This window comes from Phalaenopsis equestris, unplaced genomic scaffold (assembly GCF_001263595.1).
Source record: "Phalaenopsis equestris unplaced genomic scaffold, ASM126359v1 Scaffold207535, whole genome shotgun sequence".
Classification (NCBI taxonomy): domain Eukaryota; kingdom Viridiplantae; phylum Streptophyta; class Magnoliopsida; order Asparagales; family Orchidaceae; genus Phalaenopsis; species Phalaenopsis equestris.
The window spans coordinates 249,401-272,079 of record NW_018226858.1 but is presented as its reverse complement, the minus strand read 5'-3'; the positions used below and the strand labels follow the sequence as shown (position 1 = coordinate 272,079).

At 39.1% G+C, this 22,679-nt stretch overlaps 1 protein-coding gene across 2 annotated transcripts in view; it reads left to right on the top strand.

The window, feature by feature from the left end:
- Positions 1-22,679, top strand: part of LOC110036505 (galacturonokinase) — an 89,749-nt gene that overhangs the window by 23,923 nt on the left and 43,147 nt on the right. The window lies entirely within an intron of this gene.

Below are 22,679 nucleotides of genomic sequence, written 5' to 3'. Positions count from 1 at the left end.
TATATATATATATATCTACTAATCAGATGAGTCAATCTTCTGATGAGTAATGACAAGTCTACACATCAAGGAGAAAGAAGAAGAATGAAAATCTAGTCGAGCTCAAAATCTGATGGATGATACTTTAGTTACTATGGGCAATGGTACTCACCTTACCAATTTGTTAACCGGCTCACTTCCGAGAACTTGAGGCAGAAGGACTAAAGTGGGACGTCTCTAACAATTTTGTGTCCTTTTGTGACTTTATGTATCTTTGCTTTATTTGGGTTTCGTGTGTGTTGTATTGTATGAGTTGGGCTTTCTTTTAAGCTCTCTCATACAACCTTTATGTATCTTTTCCGTATTAATATATTTTCCCTTGGGCTTTTAAAAAAATACGATATTTGGCAGAGGCCCAAATATCGATTTCCCATGCATTTTTTGGCCCGATGATGAGAGCCCATGCCATGTGCCTAAAATTTCAGAGCCCCCGAGTCACAGTGAGATCGAACCCTTGACCTGAGAGGACTTACAATGACCCCACCACCAACAGACCAAGGCTTGCGGCAACTCAAATGTGAATATAACAAAGAGAAAGTTTATCAAATTTAATGGTACACTAGAATTTATATATATTGATTCATTAAAAGCTTAACTAGCAACATATTGTTTTTTTTTACATTGTATTACTGTAGTTTAAGGTTATGAGTATAAGCTGACTTGTTTAGCTTATTGTTATTTTAAACTAACTTTTTAGGTTAATTAAAGATGTGCAATAGAAGAGAATGTTTATAGAAGATGCAATCAACAACGAGGTAAATTTAAATATACCGTTTTAATTCAATTTGATTAATTACTCTTTTATTTTTTAATAGTTATTTGTAGAATATAAATATGAAAAAAATTAAATTTTGAATATCGACTGTCTGTTTCTGTCTTGGTTAATTTCAAGCCCCGGACCGGGCCGTTACACCAAAGTCTGTGAATATGCACACTCTTGGATTACAATAACACGATGAAATAGAATATAATATGCATGCCATTTAAACTTTTAATAAATCAGTATAAAACATTTAAAATTTATGAATATGATTATTCATGATATTTCATAATATTCATTATGCTTTACTATATCAATAATATATTTATATCATTATATATATATACAATCGTCACAAGATTATCGTCTAAAAATTGTATCAATAAAGTTATATAAATATTAATATTTTTTTCCGTTTACGTGCACGAGTATCTTAGCGTTCTCCCGCTAAATCCGTAATGTCGTGACGTCATTATAGTCAAACGTGCACATACAATCAATTTATGTGGTTCTTATTATTCATAGTTTTATATGACTCAATAAGTAGTAATATTTAATATTATAATGCATAAAACATTTCATAATGAGAGACTATAAACATTCATATCAAAATGACAGATAAAATTTAAGAATAGAAGAATCCATTGCATCACTCAAGCATGAGTGATAACTTTTACAACTTGCTCAGAAGAGATACAAAAGTGATACTATAATTTAAGAGTACTACTTGCCTTTATTGTCTCAACTTACTTCTTTTTCCTTCAGACTGAGCTTCTACAACTTAAATTCTATTTAATTAAACTATTATTAATATTTTATCACTCAATATATATTAAATTCATTAATTAAAATAAATAAACCCTAACTTTTACCTCATTCTTTTTGCACAAATATTGACATCTAACACTTCTAATTTGGGACATAATAACTTTGATTTTGATTTTAAATGCACTTAAATTTAACATTTAAATATTAAACATTAATATATCTAAGTTTTTATTAAATAATTTAATTTAGTATTAAAACTCACCTTTATATATCGGTCGAAAGCCCTAATACACGCAAAACCTCTTCTTCCTCCTCTGCATGTGAGTTCTGGCTCCTACTTGCACACACGAGAGCTCCTTTCTGTCTTCTTTCTTCCTTCGATCAGCTAGAGCACCAATTCTCTTCCCTGCAGTTCCGCTTGCTCAATTTCTTTGCTTTGCTTTGAGCTCTGTTTCCTCTTTTAGTTAAAATTGAAAGCAGAGTCGTTCGTTCTTCTTCCTTCATTTCATGAAACTCAAACGTAGCTCCTTTTCACAGTGTCTTTGACGTGAGGCTGCTTGGGCCGAACTAGTCTTTGGGTTCAGAAGGGGCTGTAGATTCAACCAGGAGGCTGAACCGACCGACCCTGATTAGGGTTGAATGGTTGCCACTTCTTCCTTCCTCCCCTCTTATTGTTATTTGGTTTTAGGGATTACTTTTTGCTGAGTTTTCGTCCAACCTAGCCTTTGGCGGCTGATTTTTGGTCTAGGGTTGTATCTAAAGGCAATTCTGGCTTTATCTTCTGAGGTTGTGATCCTTTTCCAAGGGTTTGAGGGCTTAGCTTTGAATGTAGAAAGACAACATAATTAAAACAGACAACAATCCTCATTCAGATAACAACACTCATTCACACAATCATCTATATCTAGAACTACTAATAAGGTTACCCCTGGAGGAGTTGGAAAGGCATGATAGGGAAGTGATATAACAGATCTGAGTGGAAAGAAGCCAGAAAAAAGTAGCTTGCCTAGTACAATGCCTGTCAAGAGATGATTCAGATGCCACAACTACAAACATATAGCCTTCAGATGTCCCACGAGCCGAGTTGTTTCCTTCATGGAGTAAGGCGTCGTCGAGAAAGTCGAGGAAGAGGAATCAGAGGAGAATCCCTAGGAAGATCTTCAACTCCAGAGAGATGAGGGAGATGCTACTTATACAGACAGTCCTACTGACAAAGCCAGAGAGGGATCAGTCATGGCTGAGACACAATATCTTTCGCATCAAGTGTATGATGAAGTGCAAGTTTGCTGTTTGATTATCGACGGTGGGAGTTGTGAGAATATAGTACCACATTAATGATGAAGAAATTGGGGTTGGCCACACAAAAACATCTTCAGTCCTATTCCCTTACTCGACTAAAAGGGGTAAAAGTGTTACGTATGGATTAGCAGTGCTTGGTTGAATTTTTGATTGGTGATCAGTTACAGGAGCAAGTGTGGTGCGACGTGGTTTCTATGGACGCGTGCCATATTTTGTTGGAGATGCCATGAAAGTTCGATCGCAAGACCCAACATGATGATTTCAAGAATACTTATTCATTTAAAAAGGATTGAAAACACATTGTGTTATTATCTGTCAATGGTGCAGGAGGCTTAGACGACATATAGGAGGCGTTAGCCTCAAGTGACACATTAATGTAGTCAGTATAGGATGCTTGGTCCTACTGTAGGGAACTGAGGAGAATGAGATTCCAACACCTATTCAATTACTACATGTGACTTCTAGGATGTGATGGCCGACATTCTCTTAGAGGGATTGCCTCTGCTAAGGGGAATTCAATATGCCATAGATCTCATGCCCGGATCAACGCTACCAAATCAACCTGCTTGAAGGTTGACGCCTGCAAAGTACGTGGATTTGCCGTGACAAGTACAAGATTTCGTCTTAATAGGGTTGGTTAGAGAGAGTACTAGTTTGTGTGCTGTCCCCGTCCTGATAATACCCAAGAAAGATGATTTGTGGCAAATGCGCATTGACAGTAGGACCATCAACAAGATTACTATGAAGTACCAATTCCCCATACCTGTCCTGGACTCTTGGATCAGTTGCAAGTAGCCATTATCTTTTCCAAGGTCGACTTACGCAGTGGGCACCACCAAATTCCGATGAGGCCAGAAGATGAGTGGAAGACTGTTTCAAGACCCTGGAAGGATTATACGAGTGGACAATTATGCCTTTTCGAAATGTCTAATGTGCTAAACATATTCTTGAAGTTGATGAATCGGGTGTTCCAGACTCATATCAAAAAAATTGTGGCGGTGTACTTTAACAACATTCTTGTATGCAACCGATCCGAGAAGCACTTCTAGTATTGGGGGATGGTCTTCGAGATGTTAAGATAAAAAAACTTATACACCAATCCAAAGAAGTGTCATTTAATGACAACACAATTTTATTTATTGGGTTATATCGTGTCTAGTGCAGACCTTCAGATGAATCCTACAAATATCGAGACCATTGTGAGTTGGACCGCTCTGCAGCCTTTCATCGAGTTGAGATAGGTTTCTGGGACTAGCATCATTTTACAACCGATTTATCAAGATCATAAGTACCATGACCACTCCCCTGACAAAGCTTTTGAAAGGAGAGAAATTTCAGTGAATAGATGCAGCTCAGAACAGCTTTGACACGCTGAAGGAGAAGGTGACTCGAGAACCAATTTTGGCGTTATTAGGTTTCAAGGTGTGATGCATGCAATGTGGGAAAAGGAGTAGTGCTGAGTCAGGGAGATAACCCCATAGTCTTTTTTAGTTGGAAGTTGAATGAATCTTGAAGGAAATATTAGACACACGATAAGGAGTTCTATGCTATTGTGAGAGCTCTTGAGCACTAGAGCCACCAACTACTGACAAACGAGTTTACTTTGTTCATAGATCACGTGTCCTTGTAATTTTTGAATAACCAGATCAAACTGAAAGGTCGACACCCATCTTGAGTGGAGTTCTCAGCATCATTCCAGTTCGTGCTCAACCATAAGGAAGAGAGCTAGATCTGCGTAGCAGACACTAAGCTATTGTCACTTGTTGATCATTGCGATGCAAGCTCGAGTTATAGGTTTGTAAGTAGTGAAGGAGTTGTACAAGACAAATGAGGATTTCGAGAAAATTTGGGGTTAGTTCCAAGAGAAAACCTATTGAACAGTACTGCAGAGTTGATGGTTATTTGTTTTATCAGAGTAAGTTTTGTATTCCTATATATTAGTTGAGGGAGTCCATTATTCATAAAAGTTACAGTGGAGGCCTTGCATGATATTTTGGCAGAGATAAGATTCACACTCGTGAGAGGACACTTATTTTGACCCCGACTATCTGGAGATGTAGAGCGATATGTCCAATGTCGGATTTGTCATATGACCAAAATTTGATGACAAAATGTAGAACTATACATCCCATTGCCGGTACCAGAGATACCATGGGTGGATGTTAGCATGGATTTTGTGGTGGGGCTTCCGAGGACACAATGGTACAAGGGTTCTGTTATTGTTGGTGTGGATTGATTTTCGAAAATTGACACTTTTCGTACTCTACCATCGGACGCTGGATGCAATGCTTAACGTTGACTTGTACTCAGGGAGATTGCGATGCTGCACGGGATACTCAGGACCATCACTTCTGACAATGATGCCAAATTTTTGAGTTAATTCTGGAGGAGCTTATGGTGGAAGCTAGGCAATGTGCTTTAATTCACTTCAACAGCTCACCCACAGATGGACGGTCAGACGGAGGTAGTGAACATGAGCCCGGGGAACATTCTGAGATGCTTTGTTTGGAAGAATATCAAGCAGTGAGATTTGATTATGGCTCAAGCCGAGTTTAATTACAACAAATCCGTGAGTCAGACTACTGGACGCAGCCCATTTGAGGTTGTGTACTGGAGCAACTCACTCACTCCACTTGAATTAGTACCTCTCATGTCAACATCAAATATTAGTGAGGATGCTGAGGAACGGTTAATTGAGTTTCAGATGCTCCACGAGGAGGCTTGAAAAGGGATCACTGAGTAGAGCCGCAAATACCAAACGCAGCCGAATAAGAATAGGAAGGAGGTGACGTTTCAAGAAGGGAACCTAGTGTGGATCCGGCTAAAGAAAGAAAGCTTTTCAGTAGGAGCATTAAGAAAACTTATGCCCATGGCAGATATACTTTTTCTGAATACTCCAAAAACTTTATGACAATGCTTATAAGACCTGCTAGGGGACTGCAATGTTTCAGCTGCGTTCAATGTCACGGACTTGAAACTGTTTTATGTGGATATAGAAGCTTCAACAAATGAAATCAAAGTAGTCCTAATCTCGAGAGATTGATGCGAGCGCTAGGGCTCAATCGACTCAACCGGTTAAGGATGTGGCCGGTCCAGCAATGAGGCTTAATCGGCTGACCCTACTTAGAGTTGAGGGCTGCCGCCCCCTTCTAATTATCTTTATTATAAATATATTGCTTTGTTGTCAGGGTTTAGTCTTTTGTTGTTTTCATGTTTCTCACCGTCGGTGTAGTTCTCCCTTCTTAGGGATGTATTCAAGGACATGTGGTGCTTCAACTGTATCATACTCCAAGGTGGTGGTTAACCCTACAAATCTTCTTCGTATTTCCCTTCCTAGCTCGTTGCTCTCTTCCTTGTGCTTCCCACCTTGGTTCATGCTATCAATACCCTGTCAGCAACCCTACATTCTTTCTGTCAGGCTCCCGTGCCCTCTAATTGTTGCCTCCAGCCCTGCCAGTGCCTCTACCTGTTGCCGCTAGCCTTCCTGCTCTATATTTGTTGCCGCTAATCCTCCCTTCACCCCTCCTTCCTGCTGCCAACCTTCCCTACCACCCTCATCCACTTCCGCTACCTTTCTAAACCCGACCTGTTGCCGCCTCTCCTTACCACATACCTTACCTATTGTTGCACCCTTCCACACCTCCCCCACACCTAGCATCCAACCGGGGTTCATTATCTTTACCTTCGCCCTATAAGCTCGTTTGTGCTTTATGTTATTTTATTTCTAGTTTTAAAAACCTTTATTGTGATTCCCTTGAACTTTCAACTATAATAGCCACATTTGATTGTTTTTTGTGTTTACTTCGGTGTCACAACTGACCTAAAATTTTATCAACCATCAAGTCTAAATCTTTCGGGTTAATCTTCCTCCCTGAGATGGTTAATCCCTTTTCCTGGTTTTTCTATTACACACTGTTATTAGACTGTAAGTCCCATCCTTCGAGCTTAATCCCTTAAAAAATTCTGAAGTTGGATCCATACATCATCTTTTGAAACTAACTTTTAAAAGTCCAACTTTGAAATTTAAATAACATAAGTCAATATTTTAATCGATAGTTTTCCATGGAGTCCACACTTCTGGAGATGTAATTAATTTTAAGTATTCGCCCTTGTAGGGTAAGGTAGGAAAAAATCCCCGGTTCACGTAAACCCTTAAATTTTAAGTATTTTCATTATCTGAATGATTAGATCTATTTCAAAGTAATATTTTCTCTTCCTCGTGGCGGTATATTATTTTTTAAATGTTGTATCCGATCATTTAAATAAAAATCTTTCAAGATCTATGGTGAATAGACTCGAACAAAAAAACCCATCAGTGTTCGCGTTCTCTTCTCTGTCCACTGTGTCATCGTCCATTTTCTCAATTGCTTCCTGCTCAGTGAAATATATCATCCTCGGGTTGTGCCATCTACTTCAATATACTCAAATCCGTGACACTTAAAACATTTTTTGGCTAGGACAAATTTAGGAACACTTGAATCAATTTCTCCTTACGCGAGGTTAATTTGGGTGTTCACTTGAGTGTACTATCGTTATAAGATAATGAGGTTGAATCTTGTCTGTAAGAGGTGGTGATTGCCCGGTGATGCGGTCTCTCCACTTTTGAAACTAGGGTGTGATCATCCTGTCTGTAGTGAATTGGTAGGTACTAGCTCTGCATCTCCCGTTTCATCTCGCTTCAGGTAGTAATTTTTTCTTTTCCCTCACGTTATCGTAGGTACTTAAGATTTTACCACCAAAATAATGCATTTTCGTTTGCTGGAGGCCAGTTTCACCATTTCATCTGGTGGGACATCCTGACACTCAAAGACACATTTTAAAATCTAGAGCCACTCGATGAATTCATTTGGATCGATGTGGCTGTCAAAATATGAAAAATCCACCTTTTTTCAAAATTCTGGCTTCTTAGATATTTCAGGTTGAGGTTGAGGTCATTCATCTCTGGAATCTGCATGGTGGAAGAGATTCACTCCATTCCTTTGATCTAGCAAATCACCGTTGTGACTACGAATGACACATCTTGATTGCCTCATCTCGAAGGTGGCAAGTCAGTGTTGTAGTTGTCGGGGTTTCTCACTGGATATCCTTCCTAGAAATCATCTGGACATCTCTTTATGAATTTCTCATAAACGATATCATGTTATTTCTCCTCAATTAGACTTCTGGTGATTATCTCCTTGGCAACATGGTTAGATTTTGGGTGTAGGTAGGTGGAAAGTGTGTAAATGTGATGTTGGGTGTGAAAGGAAAATTTTTGGTGGAGATAAGTTTGGGTATGACGAATGCTGGAAACCCTAGTATATGTTTAGGGTTAGGCTTGGTGTGATACCAAATGACACCAGAGTTAGCCCAAACCACAATAAGGAAACTAAATATTATTATTAAAAGTAAATAGGCGATTACAAGCAAACACATTTGATAGGGAAATTACAACAATCACAACACAAACTCACACTAGGGCTCGATCTATGGACGATGGAGGTCGATTGGAGGTCGATGGTTGAAATGGGTTGGCGGTGTTTGGCACAGCAAAAGGTGTGGTTCGATTAGCGTTGGCAATGAAGTGGAGGGTTGGGATAGCAAGGGCAGCAAGTGGGGTGGCAAGCAGAGCACCGAGGTAAAATGGATAAGGCTGGAACATCCACGGGACAACAAGTTTGCTGTTTTCCATATGACGGAAACAAAGGGGTGAAGCGAGGGACTGCAACACAGCAAGCGATGGCTTTCCGGGGTGGTGGAAGCAAGCACGAAGGGTTGAAATGGGAAGATTGCAGTGAAGAAACAAGAAACGAGTGTTGTTTAAGGCGGTTGCAGTAATGGAGGGTGGCCAAGAGCGTCATAGAGAAGATATGAAAAGGGTTAGTGGAAGATAATCACCACATCTGAAGAGAGATACAACCAGAGCACTATGCAATCTCTCAGATGCAACCCTCGAAGGGAGAAATGGATGCTAACATCTATCTTAAACAGAGTCATGCCAAAAATTAAACCTCATTAAGAATACAAATATATATAACAAGAGCATAACTAGTAGTGGCCCAAGGGTACCAACTGACTACTCGAACAGGAGAAAACTTGGACTGGTTCAGTTCAAGTAAAAGAATGGGTCACGCGAAAATGATTGGTTGTGGAAGTTGCCTGTGCGCCCCCCAACATGGCACACCACGTCATATAAACAAAGGGATATAGTTTAGAGGTCTTACCACTTTAATTGTTTGGCTTATTGCTTGGGCCTTGATTTTCAAACTTGATCATACAGGTTATTGAATCAGTAAGACGCTTGACTTATTAGTTCATAAGCCAAAAAAATTCACTAATACTTAGGCCTGTTAAACTAGGGTTTTGTGTTCAAATTCTCTTTTTTAGACTTTTAAGCTTGAAATTTGTATGTTGAGCCAACTTCTAGATCTTGTTGAATTGATAATATAACATGACCTCTAGGTTTTAAGCTGAGAGATGTCAATTTGGGTCGATGGTTGGGGTTCGGTGCTGACCCGAAAACGACCAGCCTGAATCGGGTCAACCTAATTGAATAAAAATCGGGTCAAATTCTCTAACTCGAAAATTATTTGGGTCAACTTGAATTATGATTTTTCGAGTTAGGTTCGGGTCTCATTGATGTGTGAGTTAATTTTTGATTCCTATGGATACTAATTTGGGTCGGTGACCCAAAAATGACCCGACCCAAATAAGGTCAACCTGAAGCCATTCAAATAATAAAATAGTCGAATTTCTTGACCCGAACCTGATTAAAAAAAATATTCGGGTCAACCCTAACCTGAATTTTTTGAGTTGGGTTCGGGTCGGGTTGGTGTGTCAGGACAATTTTTGACACCCTTACTGAGAGTTATTGTTGCTACCATGAGTTGTTTGTTTGTAGACAATCGTTAACCAATCAACTTCGATTCCAGAATAGGGGGTTGAGAAGATTCAATAAGAAAAACCAAGAAAATAATCCAAAACGAGAAAAAAAAACCAGAATAAAGACGAGATGCATTAATCAAATATAAGACACAAGTTACAAGAGTTTTCTATTCTCTCAACTGTTCGAGATACAAAAAACACCACATAAAGGATTGGCGAAGAAAGGAGATATGGGATGCCTCCACCAACAACAAAGAGATGTAGTTTCCATCACCCAACGTCATGGATGTAGAAACTTTCCCATTCAAGAACCATAAAGGGAACATAGTGTTGTGAGAAATGATCGACAATAAAACAAAAAAATATAAGCAGGAGGATGACACAGACACACAGATCTACGTGGTTCAGCAAATTGCCTACGTCCACGGAGTTACAAATGATTTTATTGCTTTGAAGAGTTACACAGTTTCTCGACAGATTACAAGAACTCGACTCCATTATTCAGGTCACCTTTTGCCTCTATTTTTGCTGCCTGTTCCTTCTTAGATTTCCGTCGACATCTTCTCTTACCAGAATTCGGCTGCAAGCAACCTTCCTCCGATTCGGTAGCTTGCTGCCTTCTTCTTCGGTCACCAGAGAGCCTTCATTCGCTACCCGCAAGCCTTTGTCGCCGGCTTGTTTCGTTGCCAACTGTAACTCCTTCGGTTCGAACAGGTAAGGTGGTTGCTGTTTTACGAAATAGGAGGGGCGGGATCCCCTTTATCGTGAATCGGGAGGGCGAGAGTCCTTAGAATGAAAGAAAAGTAGGCGGGATCCAAATATGGAGAGTGGTAGGCAAGACCAAGGAAGGAATTAAAATCTATAACAAAATCAAATAAATTCCATAGCTGAGAAACCACTAAAAGAGAAGTGGAATGGGCTCCATAGATGAGAAACCACTTAGAGATTGTTACATTGATTGCATCGTTTTCTTCTCCAAACATGATACAAACATGATATAACATGATATCATTCACCTCTGCAACTCAAAGCCCCATCTTCAATATAGAAGACCAACTGAAGTTGAGCACAACTTCAGTTTCTCATGTGTAACACCCTTAGTCAACATATCAACAGAGTTTTTGTTTCAACAAATTTTCTCAAGTAGTTACTGTTCGTCATTTAATAATGATCGAATGACGTGATACATGATCTGAATGTGCTTTTTCCTGGATTGAAATGCTGGGTTCCTGACAAAGAATATGACGCTCTGACTATCACTGTAGAGTGTGTTCTTCTGATTCTTCTTATCCAATTTCTCCGAGAAGCCTCGTAGCCATATCATCTCTTTTGTAGCCTCTGATAGAGCTATTTACTCAGTTTTAGTAGTAGACAAGAAAACTGTTTTCTATAGGTTAGAGCCCCATAATACTGCACTGCCACCAAGAGTGTAAACATACCTCATAGTACTTCTGCTATTAATGTCTCCAGCTAGATCAACATCAACATAGCCCAGTACCTCTAAACTCTTTCCTGACCAACATAAACAGGTTTCTGTGGAGCCTTTTAGATACTTGAAGATCCACTTCACAGCTTCCCAATGTTTCTTTTCTGGGTTACTCATGTATCTGCTCAGAACTTCCACTGCTTGGGAAACATTCGATCTTGTGCAAACCATAACATACATAAGTGAATCAATAGCTGAGGCGTAAGTAACCTTACTCATGTGATCTCATTTCACTTCTGACTTGGGTGACTGATTCGTACTGAGTCTGAAGTTACTGTCGAAATGTGTGTCAACTGGCTTGGCCTTGTCCATGTTGAACCTACTAAGTACCTTTTTCACATACTACATGTGAGAGTCTCAACTTACCTTTGAGTCTATCTCTGATAACTCTCATGTCAAAGATTTGTTTGCAGCTCCCAAATCCTTCATTGCAAAGTGCTCTGACATTAACTCCTTCAGATTATTGATCTCATCAATATTGAACCCTGCAATGAGCATGTCATTCACATACAACAGCAAAATAATATATTAATTGTCAAGAAACCTGTTATTGCAACAGTTATCTGCTGACATCTGGTGTACTCTACATTTTGCATGAAATTATCAAATTTCTTGTACCACTGTCTAAGGGCTTGCTTTAGGCCATACAAGCTCTTATTTTGTCTTCAAACTGAATCTTCCTTTTCCTGTACTACAAACCCCTCAGGTTGGTGCATGTAGATGCCTTCTTCAAGGTTTCCATGAAGAAATGTTGTATTCACATCTAACTTCTCAAGAAATAAATCTTCGGTAGCAACTATTGACTACTGTTCTGTTGGTTGTGAGCTTCTTCACAGGAGAAAAAATCTCAGAATAATCAATATCATGCCTTTGCTGAAAGCCTTTTACTGAAAGCTTTTTACAACAAGTCTAATCTCGTACCTATTTCTGCTAACATGCTCAATTTTCATCCGGTAAACCGACTTGTGTAATGCCTTATTCCCTGGTGGAAGTTCTATCACCTCTCATGCCTGCTTTTCTAGCAGAGAATCTATCTCTTCTTTCACGATCAGCTCTCACTTGCTAGAATTTTTATCTTGCAGAGTTTCTTCATAACTCTATGGTTCTCCATAGAAATCAATAGAATGTAGTTCAAGATTGATGAGAAACGCTGAGGGGAACGTCTAGTCTTGACGGACATGTGAACTGTAGTCGTAGTGGTGGACAACTCTGAAACTGACTGCGAAACAATCGAAATGGGTGCACTGGACCCACTCTCCTCGCCATTCACATTTCTAGACTGCACTGTAACCTCTAGTAGATCATCAAGTCTTATGAACTCGGATTTTTGAGGAGGCACTTTAGAACCTGTACTGGACTTTTCTTTGTAGTATTCTCACTGAAAATCACATTATTGTTTTTAATGATCTTCTGATCTTGGTCATCCCATAAACGATAGCCAAATTTCTCATCTCCATAGCCGATGAAATAACATTTATTTGGCTTAGCCTCAAGTTTACTTCGAGTATCATGATTAATAAGGATATAAAAAAGACATCCAAAAGTTTTAAGATGAGAATTGACTTTTTCTGCTCCAGACCTCCTCAGGAAATTCATAATCTAATGGAACAGATGACCCTCTGTTAATCAAGTAAACTACAGTGCTGGCCGCATCTGCCCAGAGAATTGGTGGTAGTCCGACATGCAATCTCATGCTTCTAGCATGTTCATTTATGATCCTGTTCATACGTTTTGCAACTCTATTTTGCTATGGTGTTCCAAGAATAGTGTTCTCCATTCTAATGCCCTGAGATGCATAATACTGATTGAACCCACCATCAATGTATTGACCACCATTATCAGATATCAAATATTTTAGTTTCAAGTCTGTCTCTGTCTCAACCACGACCTTCTAAGTTTTGAACACATTTAATATATCAGATTTATGCTTCAAGAAATAAACACATACCTTTCTGCTGTGGTCATTAATGAATGTGACATAGTAATGAGAGTCTCCAAGAGATACCACTGGAGAAGGTCCCCACACATCTATGTGTACAAGTTCCAGTTTTCTTTCTTTTGACACTTTGTCATTTTTCAAGAAACTGATCTTCTTCTGTTTCTTCATAATGCAACTCTCACACATACTGATATCAACTTACTTCAATTATGGTAGCTTGCCTCTGGACAGAAGTTCTTTCATACCCCTCTAACTCATGTGGCCAAACTTGCAATGCTACAAATCTGATGTGTTCTCTGCAGCAAAAGTATCAATACTGTTAATTGAACAAATAGTCATATATATTGTACGGGTTTTCTTACCTCAAGCCAGTATCAATGTCCCTTTTGTGATCTTCCAGGTACTGTTTGAGAATACTACTGAATGATCACACTCATCGAGCTGCCCAACAGAAATGAGATTTTTCTTCAACTTAGGAATGTGTAACTTTTTACAAAGTCCATTTACTCTTGTTAGGGAGTGCAATGTCAACGTCTCCCATCCCCTTTATGTTTAAAGGGTCTCCATCAGCCAGATATATTCCCAAAGTCACTTGCAACATAATTTCACATTAACTCATGGTGGGAAGATGTATGGAAGGAAGTTCTTGAATCTAGTATCCAGTCATCAACTGAGCTGTGAACTACAAACAATAGTGCATCCCGTACTTCAGTTACAACATTAGCATTGGTCTTTTTTGTCTTCTTAGGATTTTTGTAATTCTTCTTTATGTGTCCAGCTTTGCCACAATTCTAGCAGGTAGCTTGCTGATCAAACTTTGACTTGCTCTTACTTTTGTGCTTTAATTTTGATCTTCATCTGTTTGAGTTTCTGTCTTGTGATCTCTTTTTGGAATCAGTATTCAGTGATGAACTTTTACCCGAGATCTTGCCAGATTCTTTTCTGCGCACCTTCTTAGCCAAAGTCAATTCACGAATATCATAGTTAAGTTTAGATTTACCTGCAAAATTACTAACCATCATCATGACTTCCCAACTATTTGACAATAACGTCAACAATATCAGTGCACGTATCTCATCATCAAATTCAATTTCAACAAACAATTGATTTGTGATAGCATTAAAATCATTCAGAAGTTGTGCAACAAACGTGTCATCCGTTATCTTCAAGTTTAATAACTTTTTCATCAGATGCACTTTGTTTTTCGCTGACGACTTTTCATACATACCCTAAAAACTGCCATGTGATATGCAGTTGTCTTTTCTTTGATGATGTTGTTTGTAACGGATCTCGACAAAGTTAATCGAATAACCCCCAGAACTTGTTGATCCAACAAATTTCATTTAGTCTCATCCATATTTTCCGGTTTTTTTCCCAATAAGGGAAGATAAAGTTTCTACTCATAGGGATAGTCCTCTATCTACATCATCCATTAGCCAAAATTCATGCCATCAAACTTTTTTATCCTTGATACCTTCACTTCGTATCCAACTATCGTTTTCCCTCATATTCGAACCACGACTCTGATACCAATTGTTGTGAAAAACGATTGACGATAAAACAAAAAATATAAATGAGAGAATCACACAGACACCGATTTACATGGTTCGACAAATTGTCTACGCCCACGAAGTTGCAGAGGATTTTATTGCTTTGAAGAATTACATAGTTTCTCGACAGATTACAAGAACTCGAGTCCATTATTCAGGTCACCTTCTTCTTCTGCCTTTGTTTTCACCGCCTGCTCCGCAGATTTCCGCCGCCAGCTTCACATACCAGGGTTTGGTCGCAAGTAGCCTTCCTCCGATTCGGTCACTCACTGCCTTCTTTTTCTTCAGTCACCAGAGAGCCTTCATTTGCTGCCCGCAAGCCTTCGTCGCCCGACTGTAACTCCTTCGGTTCGAACAGGTAAGGTGGATGCTGTGTTACAAAATAGGAGGGGTGGGATCCCCTTTATCGTGAATCGGGATCCGTAGAAGGGAAGAAGAGTAGGTGGGATCCAAATATGAAGAGTGACGGGCAAGACCAAGGAAGGAAGGAATTAAAAGCTATAACAAAATGAAATAACTTCCATAGATGAGAAACCACCAAAAGAGAAGTGGACCGGACTCCACAATACTCAACACATAGGCCTTATTACACATTTATAATCAATAAAGGTTCTAAACCTAATAAAAAGAGACATATGAAAATATCCTTGCTGCTATTAGAAGTAGGCAACAGCTCTAGCCTTTGAGAGAGGGTTGACCAGCCCTCCCCCACTTGGATCAAACTAGTTCGGGGTTCCCTCCCAGCCTTGCGTCATCTTTCAAGATTCCAATCATGAGCATGACTAAGTATTTCTTAAGAAAGTTTTTAAAATACTACCCCTGTTTGGTGGGAAATTTATGGGAAATAACTTAACATTAGGCTTTTTGGTTTACGCGATGATAAAAGACCTACCAGCTTGGCTCCTTGAGCTTGTCAAACTGGTTGTGTCCTGGCTTGGAATTTAGATTTATTAGGCTATACTATATATAAAAATTGATTCAGCTGCAAGGGCGGCTTGAACAAATAGAGAGCAATATGGCTTTCACCTTTCATATCTGTAGGTGGGTAAACCCCTACATATACATTTTTGATAATGAAGTGTTCTTCCCAATTTAGGTCAAATTTGACGCCAATGCAGTGATGGAAAATTGTACTTTCGACATACAAAACTAATTCACCCACCTTGAAGCTTCTGTGGTTGACCCTTTGATCATCCTTGCCTAATGACTTCTATATTTTTATTGGCCTTAAAGCGAGGTTCTTCTAGGGTTTCCAATTCCTTCTTAGATAGGTGTTTTTTTTTATTCTAGTCTATATGAGATGACAATTCATAAAAAAAGTAGCTCAAATTTGTGGGGGAATATCACCTTTGTCACAAATACTAGTGAGTATATAGTGGCGGGCATCACAATTTTTTGTGACTGACCCATTTATCTTTTGTTAGTTTACCATGTTGTTCTCTTACATTTTTTATAGGAGAATTTCTCTAGCAGTTTCTCAAGTTTTATCAAATGTTTTTGTTCAAACCGTTAACACATAGGTTATATATTAAGTAGTGTTGCCAATCTATCTGATGTTGTTTGACAAATGGTAAATTTTAGCACTTTTGAAGGTCATCATTGTTAGAAATGATGTAGTGTGTGATTTTAAATCGATAGATAATGTGTTCTTAGAAGAACTTCATTACATTGCCTGTGTTAACTTCCTTCAGAAGTATTGCTTTATCTCTCATTGACAAATAGTCAGTTAATGAGGATGATGGATTTACATGACAAATTATATCAGTAACTTAAATTTGAAATTATCAGGATGCTATTGTAAGTTGTAGTGTGTTACACAATCCATGTAAAGTGTTTCTATGAATTTATCATTAGTGGCAATTTTTATTGTTGAAATAATTCTGAATCTTGATCATACCTTTCATCTATAGCAGCACAATAATTCGTGGTCGGCAATCTACAACATTCCAACAATCCGGGGATAGATCTTTCCATCTATAACATTTTAGCTATTTCTAGATAGCAGCTTTCCATCTATATCAATCCAGCAACCTATGAACATTAATATTTCATTCTATTTTTATAGTTAATTATGGATTCTATAATTGAAAACTATTTTCAGGTTTTTTTCTTGATATTTATTTTTCTACTTATTTTATGTGCAACTTCTCATGTTATTTTTAACTAGAACTACAGAATAAAATTCAATCATATAATCTCCCAATTTTTACTCTCCTCTTTTTCATTCTAAGTTCGAAGACTTAATAAGGTCAATGCAATCCTTAACCATACTCCGTGATTAATATCTCTTACTTCTTATTTTAATATGTTTTTTTTCTTGGGCTAGATTGTTGTACGTCTCACCAGCCCTCCTAAATCTCAGCCATTGGTTGCCTTGTCTTTATCAGGCCCAAAGCATTGTAGTAACTGTTGAGATTTGTATCTAATTTAGGATCCAATTTGTAAATAGAAGTCTAGGGGTTTATTTGTAAAATGTTATAAGGTTCTAGATAAGCCCAAGTCACTAATGAAGTGGTCTAAGACTTTTAGAGCAATTATTTCCTGATAGTATCAGAGCCTTAAGCCTATCACTGCTCTCAAACTAAAGGGAAAAACTAGCAGGAGGAGGCTTCGGCTTCAAACAAAGGGAGAAGGGAGCAGATTCGAACGATCTTCGTATGCAACCATCTTGTTGTTGCTTTCATGAACTCAGGAGCGGAAGAAGGGAATTTTGGAGATCTTTGTGCTGTGCGATACCGTCGTTGCTTTTCAGCGAGCCTTAGTTACAACTGCTGTAGTTTCAAAGGTCTGAGTGTGCTGCAATGCTGTATTTGCCATTGTTGCCATGTGAACGAGGAGGAGACGGGGGCTGCATTCCTGATGTTCTTGTTTCGGTGCATAGAGAAGAGAAGAAACGGGGGGTTTTGAAGGTCTTCGTACACTGCGATCCCTTCATTTGTTGTGAAGCAAAAGGGAAGTGTAGGCTCTTGCATGCGTCGGAACAAGGAGAGGGCAAAGCCTTCAGTTGCTAGGTTGTCGCAGGGAAATATGTGGCTGCTCTGTGTCGTGCGAGGGACAAAACAAGGGGGCTTTACGTGGAACAATAACTAGTGAGGGCTTTCAATTGTGCATACAAAGCAAATAATAGTTAAATTAAATTTGATCTTGAGGTATATCAAGATTTGGTCAAGAAGAGGAAGAAAGTTACATGTAATTTGTGTGATCTAAACATGTATCTTTGTGATGAAGGATGTCAGGAGATGGAGATATTGTGAGAGGTAAAGGATTGAATCTTCTGGGGAAGGTAAATACTGAAGTTTTGAAGACCTTGGTCGAGCTCGTACAGGGAGCTAGCGTCTCGACGGAAGCCACTACTTTAGCATATGCTCTGATGCAAGTGAAGCTAGATCTTCCTCCTGTAGATCCGAAGCTTGATGGACAGACCAAAAATCCGAGTTTGTTGCGTCGAATCGATGATGCTCTAGCAGGGAAGAGACTAGAGGGATATCTGATGGGGGTTGAGCCAAAGAATGATAGTATTGTGGGGGATTAGTAGAGGGCCACACACGCCCTGCTTTACATCTAGCTACTCAACTCGTTGGTTCCATTAATTGCCTCTTCAGTAGATGACATTCGAAAGGTGAGTAATATTTGGGTGACGCTATAGATGCTCTTTATTGGGGCTGAAGATGATCTATGCTGGGGCTGAGAACTATATGAGAGTGTTCCAGATTCTGCTTGAGATAGAGGCAGTGGTGCAGGGTAAAGATCGATTCAGGAGTACTCCATCGATCTGGAGCGGCTGTTGACAAATCTTGATCACTTCTTACGGATGTCAAGTTGTGGTGATTTGAGGTGCTAGAAGGGGGAGCTCTGCACAAATAAGGATTATGTAGTTTCTGGATCATCTGAACTCTGCCTCTGATTAGAGGAGATCAGTCAGCCTAGCCTAGGCGACGATCCCTTCACTGGATGAGGTCATCGCTACTATGATACAGAAGGAAAGTCGCATGAGGTTACACTTTGAGCTTAGTTGACTTCTAGACACACGATTAGTTTTGGCTACCTTGAACTCAGGTATGACAGGTGCTTAGGGAGAGACTCACAAATGCTAAAACTGTGATGAAGTAGGTCATCTTAGCAAGGTTTGTCCTAGGCCACTCAATGAGAGAGACGAGTGGATGTGGACTGTTTGGTGATCGTGGTGGTCAAAGAGGTGGAAGAGGGAGCTACATGTGCGTTCTTTACCGATGAGGATCATGATTTTCAGGAGATATTGAAGAAGAGAGAAAGCAATAGGTGATTGGGCTGAGAATGCATCCAACTCGTCGTCATCAAGGGGTAACATTGCTACTATGCATCGAAGGTACTCGTGATACACATGTTTTTGCCGCTATTTCCACCACAAGATCACTTGAATGGATAATAGATTCGGGTGCATTTCAATATGTGACAGGTACTGCTAGAGAGTTCTCTTTATATACTCACCGAGCAGTTCAAAAAGCATTAGATTGCTGATGGTATAACACATATTATATTTGGTAAATGTTCAAATGAGGTGTACTAATTCTATAACTTTGTCCAATATTTTACATGCTCATTCATTTTCAGTTAACTTTTTATCCATTAGTGTCATTATTCTCCAACTAATATATTGTTTCATTTGATATTCTTAAATTGATCCTTCAAAAGAAAGGGACGGTCCGGACACTTGGGATTGAAACGTGACATAAGAGACTTTGGTACTTAGATAGAGAAGGGATGAACCTAAATTTAACATCCATGGTAGAGAGTGCTGGAGTAGTGAGATGTGGGAGAATTGCGGATGATGTGTTACCGCTACATCACAGACGCATGAGATACTTTTGTTTTAGTTTACCGAGTCGTTTGTTTTTATCTTTGTATAAAAAGACAAATAAACAAAAACTTATATGTGATGCTTATGAGTTTTGACAAGCTTACTAGGAGCTCTTCTATCTGTTATGGGAGTAGGAGTTTTTATGGTTTTGATTTGATACATTGTGATATTTGGGGACCTCGGTTCTACGAGTTCACTGAATGATTATCGATATTTTGTGACTTCTATTGATTATGTTTTTTTTGTTACTTGGTTGTACCTGATGAAAAATAAGGGTGATGTGTTTGCTTGTTTTAAAAATTTTCACAAGGCAATCCAAACCAAATATAGTGTAATAGTAAATGTATCGAGATCCGATAATGGGGCATAATATATTAACAAAGCGATTGAGAAATACTTGTTGGCCTATGAGATATAACATCAAACCACATGTCAATACACATGAGTACAAAATAGAGTAGTAGAGTGGAAAAATATACACCTCGTGAAGGTAACCCGAAGCATGATATCGCGATAAATGTCTCAAAGCATTTGTGGGGGTTAGCAGTTTTGACAGCTCCTTAATTTATCAAAAAAATTCTCTTGAGAGTGTTGGATTGAAAGTTTTATTATCAGATGTCGAAAGAAGATAATTGCGGATCTTCTCATTGAAGTTATTTGGCTATATATGTTTTATGAAGAACAACAGACCATCAGTGGGGAAGTCTGAGAAGAGATTGCCTATGAGCATTGATGTGTCCTTTAGCGAACTCGAACCATACTACAACCTAGAGTTGACCTCACCCTTTGGTGACTCACCAAATATTGGAGGCATGACACAAGAAGGGGTGAGTAGTAAATGTGAGAGATTGATGCATGTGGGAGCGATGCTTTGTCTTGTGATGGGGGATAAATCAATTGAGGAGCCTGAAAATGAGGAGACTGAACCCAGAGGTGGTGAAATTCAGGCTTAAGGCGACCTGAGAGTATATATAAGGAGGAGGAAGCAAAATGAGGGAATTTTATTTGCAGTGCCACTTGTGTCAGCGTGTCCCTTGTCTCAGTCTACCCCGATTTTGAGACACTTAAACCATCTACCTTAGACTCATAATTCATAGGTGATATGATTTCTCTTCTTTCATAACTGTAAGGACCTCTCGCAGCAATGCGGGACATCCTACTGATGTTTTGGGTGGGAACAAAACTTTGTTTAGTTTGTTTCATGGTTTAACATATCACCTATACATGAAACATTCATTGCATCTTTGGACACCGTTTTTATATCCAAGTGCTGCAGATAACTAAGGAAGGTCCCAAGTGGAAAGCAGTCATGCATGAAGAGCTTGAAGCTCTCTATAAAAATCAAACATGAGAGATAGTGCCATTACAATGGGGTAAAGAGATGTTGGGAGTAAGCGAATCTTCATAGTGAAACAAAATTAGAAGGGAATGTGGAGCATTGACGGCGAAAGGGTACAACCATACGTATGGTATTGACTAAGATATAACTTTTGCACCAACAACGAAAATGGGCATAGTGAGGACACTGGTTTCTCTGGAAGTGAATGGTAGGTGGAGGTTACACTAACTCGTTTCTTCATAGTGAGTTACTATAGGTGTATATTGAGATACCATCAGTATTCAGTACAGGCTAGACAGCGGACAAGGTGTGTGGGATCATGAAGTCACTTTATGGCTTGAAGTAGTCTCCTCTAGCCTGGTTTGACAAGTTTGGAAAGGCTGTGGTGGGCATGAGATATCAGCAGATCAATGTTGATTGTATGATATTCTTTCAACAACATGAACGTCACGCTACTATGCTTGTTGTGTATTTTGATGACATGATTATCACTAGTGATAATGAAGCAGAGATTGCTCAGCTAAATGTAAGATTGGGCAAATAATTTGAGGTGAAATACCTTGGACAACTCAAATATTTCATTGGGATTGAGATGACGGTTGGATCAGAGGGGATGATCTTGTCTCAAAGAATATGTACTGGATCTCCTCATGGAAATAGACATGTTTGGATCCAAGTCTGTAGTCTTTCCAATTGATTAGGAAGCCAAGTTAAGTTCAGAGGCAGGAGAGCCAGTTGATCGTGAGCAGTACCAGAGATTGGTGGGCTGCCTAATCTATCTTAGTCACGCTCGTCCCAACATCTCATTTGCAGTGAGCATGGTGAGTCGTAACATGCATGATCCAATGAAGGGTCATATGGACGCAGTGTATCAGGTTCTAATATACCTGGAGAGTGCACCAAGGAAGGGATTGATCTTCAGGAAGAATGGGCATGTAGGCATTGAAGGCTATTACGACTCTGACTGGGTGAGTTGTGCCGATGACAAGAGGTCCACTTCAAGATACTATAGTTTCGTGGGGGAAAACTTTGTCTCTTAGAAGAGCATGAAACAATATGTAGTAGCAAAATCAACAACAAAGACATAGTACAGGGCCATGACCTTAGGTGTCGCTGAGATGATGTGGTTGAGAGCCTTGTTGGTAGAGCTCAAAGTGGACCAAGGAGCACAAATGAAGTTGCGGTGCGACAACAAGTGAGAAATCAACATTGCCAACAGTCCGGTGCAACATGATAGAACCAAACATGTGGAGATTGAAAGGTTATTCATCAAGGAAAAGCTGAATAACAGACTACTGGAGCTAAGTCATGTAGAGAACAAGTGGTTGACTTACTAACCAAAGGAATTAGCTCATTAGATTTGTCTAGGTTGTTTGGCAAGATGTACTTAGTTGATATTTTTTTGCCGGGTGGGGGGGGGGGGGGGGAGGGGTGTTGAGATTTGTATCCAATTTTAGTTCCAAATTGTAAATATAATAAGTCCAAGGGCTTATTTCTAAAAATGTTATAAGGTTTTATACAAGCCTAAGTCATTAATGAAATGGTCTATAAGTCTTTAATTCTTGATAGTCACATTTGCTCAAACAATTGGTGGTGTGGTGCATTATTTTTGAATGAATTTCAGCCATTAGTGTCTTTCGTGTATCTCATTGTAAACTGGAACTAGTTTTTCTTCAGAAAAAAAGTTGGATACTAATTTCTTAAGGAGTTACTGCAATTTTCATTTTGTCTTTTTAAGCAAAGAATATGCTTGCGTTAACTTGCAAGCACACTTTGAACAACGCGATGCATGTTTTAT